This window comes from Myxine glutinosa, chromosome 5 (genome assembly GCF_964187855.1).
Source record: "Myxine glutinosa chromosome 5, kmMyxGlut1.1, whole genome shotgun sequence".
Taxonomy (NCBI): domain Eukaryota; kingdom Metazoa; phylum Chordata; class Myxini; order Myxiniformes; family Myxinidae; genus Myxine; species Myxine glutinosa.
Genome location: NC_136265.1, coordinates 15618403 through 15620120, shown reverse-complemented (window position 1 = coordinate 15620120; position 1718 = coordinate 15618403). Strand labels below are relative to the sequence as shown.

Sequence of the window (1718 nt, the reverse complement as noted above, 5' to 3'; positions counted from 1 at the left end):
CACCCCAGATGGGACTCGAACCCACAATCCCTGGTCTTAGGAGGCCAGTGCCTTATCCATTAGGCCACTGGGGCTGTGTGGGATGTGGCTCTAGATCCCAAATAATCTTTCTGTGACGGGTTATGGCTCTTTTTGTGTTTGCCTGACATTCGCGAATAATGACGGTGGCCATCTTGGATTCTGAGTCTTCATCAAGTGATGTGAAACATCTGGTGGAGATTGACCCAGGTGTTTTAAAATCCATAATTATCAGGTGGGTCGTGTAATTGTTATCATAATTATCAATTACGATGTGTCGTGGTGAAGGACCTTCCTCATATGTGGTGATTTCAATTGTCACCATGCCAGTTGGCTGGGTGTGGGTACCTCTCTCACCAGCCATGGCTCCTCAGCAAAGGACTTCTGCGACTCACTGGGACTGACACAATCTGTCAATTTCCCGACCCGGATCTCAGTCAACAGAGCATCTTCTCTTCTGGACTTGGTTATGACTAACTTCCCTGAAAATGTCTGCTGCTCTTCTTCTGCTCCAATCGGCTCATCTTATCATGTGCTTGTTAAAGTGGACATCTCTCTGACCATTCTCAGGGAGCCTGCTCAGCGTCGACAAGTCTGGCATTTCACTCAGGCCAACTGGCACGGTCTTCAAGCAGCCATCAATCATCTGGACTGGTCTCCCATCTCTACCACCTCTGACATCAACTCATCCTGGGAATTCTTCCAAAGTAAATTGCTCTCTCTCTCATGCACAGATTTATCCCATCTCGTCTCCAGTTGTCATACCCTTCCTCCCGTCCATGGTACACGGAATCTTGTGGTGAGGCTGTTGCCCAGAAACAACTTGCCTTCGTCTCCTGGAAAGCAAATCCAACGGAAGGAAAACTCATTTCCTTTCACAAAGCCCGAAACAAGTGTGTGTCCACCCTCAGGAGAGCCAGGAAACAATATCTCTCCGTTCTCAAGACCGAACTCCCTTATCTGTCTCCCTCTTCCAAATCCTGGTGGTGTCTGGTCAAACAGATCCTAGCAACGACAGACCAATCAGCCTTCTCCCAATTATCAGCAAAGTCATGGAGTCCATCATTGCTTCGGATATGAAATCTTTCCTCTTCTCCAATGGCTTGATCTCTGATCATCAATTTGGTTTCAGACCAGGTCACTCTACTCTGGACATGCTGCTTCTGCTGTCTCAACAATGGATGGAGATCCTCAATGCCAAACAGGAAATTAGAGCTGTCTCCCTCGACATATCACGTGCCTTCGATACGGTCTGGCACCCCGCTCTGCTCACCAAACTCTCCTATGGTATCCATGGAAATCTCCACTCATGGCTGGCTGACTTCCCCTCTAGTCGTAGTCAACGTGTGGCCCTGAATGAATTTCTCTCATCTCCCCTTCCTGTTCTGGCTGGAGTTCCCCAAGGTAGTGTTCTGGGCCCTGTGCTTTTTCTGGTCTTCATCAATGATCTCTCTGACTCTCTTGAAAATCCTCTCTATCTCTTTGCTGATGACTCCACTCTCTGCCGCTCCATTTCTCATCCCTCAGATCGGCAGTCTGCAGCCTCCTCACTCTCTACAGACCTGGACAAAATCACAGACTGGGCAAACAAGTGGAACATTTGTAACTTTTGTATAATTTAATCCTTTTCTGTCCCACCGCGTGCGCGGCCTAGTTTATCTCGGCCCATAGGTGTTCATAGGTGTTTTGTGAATTTAAGT

General features: G+C 48.0%; 1 non-coding gene across 1 annotated transcript; it reads right to left on the bottom strand.

Annotated features, from left to right (window-relative positions):
• On the bottom strand, positions 1 to 74 carry TRNAR-CCU (transfer RNA arginine (anticodon CCU)). Its single transcript has one exon. It is a non-coding gene; the product is annotated as a tRNA-Arg (tRNA).
• Positions 75 to 1718: the final 1644 nt, after the last annotated feature.